Consider the following 566-nt stretch of genomic DNA (forward strand, 5'->3'; position numbering starts at 1 on the left):
GAGCCCGCCGGCTCTCCGAGCCTCTGTGTCCCACCGCAGTGGGGCAGTGGCCGGCTGAGGGGAGAGGGTGCGGGGCCCAGTGGTGGTGGCCCCAGTTCCTGCACTTGGCCCTCAGTGACCCCTCCAGGGGTCCTTTGGGAGGAGGGGTGCATGAAGCAGGGCTCAGGGGTTAGAAAGCCCTGCCTGCGTGGGGCCTGGGGTCCCCTCCAGTGCCATGGCCCTGACGGGTGGCCCGGCACGGCCCTGCCGTTCCTTTCTGGCCACGTTGAGATTGCCGAGGTCCTGGGGTCAGTGCCTGGCCGCCTGCTCGGCGGCGCGATCAGCATCACCGGGTGTGGGTACAGGCTTGGATCTCACTTTCCGTCACGGTGAAGGCACGTCCTCATCTTGCCAAGCTGCTCAGTGAATTAAACGGGAGTCTCCTCCCTTCTCAGTGCTTTTGGGTGATCCTGACCTCAGACTCCACACACCTCAGGCAGAGGCTGACCCTGAGGCTCAGGCCGCACTCCCCACCATAGGCCCCCTGCTCTGCCCCACCCAGACATCCCCCCCACTGCCCTGCCATG

The 566-nt window shown here is 66.3% G+C and overlaps 1 protein-coding gene across 1 annotated transcript in view; it reads left to right on the top strand.

Moving 5' to 3' along the window:
* CARD19 (caspase recruitment domain family, member 19) overlaps positions 1–566 on the top strand; it is a 60,315-nt gene that overhangs the window by 46,722 nt on the left and 13,027 nt on the right. The gene's annotated exons all lie outside the window — the stretch shown is intronic.

The sequence above is a fragment of the Myotis brandtii genome, unplaced genomic scaffold (genome assembly GCF_000412655.1).
Source record: "Myotis brandtii unplaced genomic scaffold, ASM41265v1 scaffold684, whole genome shotgun sequence".
NCBI lineage: Eukaryota > Metazoa > Chordata > Mammalia > Chiroptera > Vespertilionidae > Myotis > Myotis brandtii.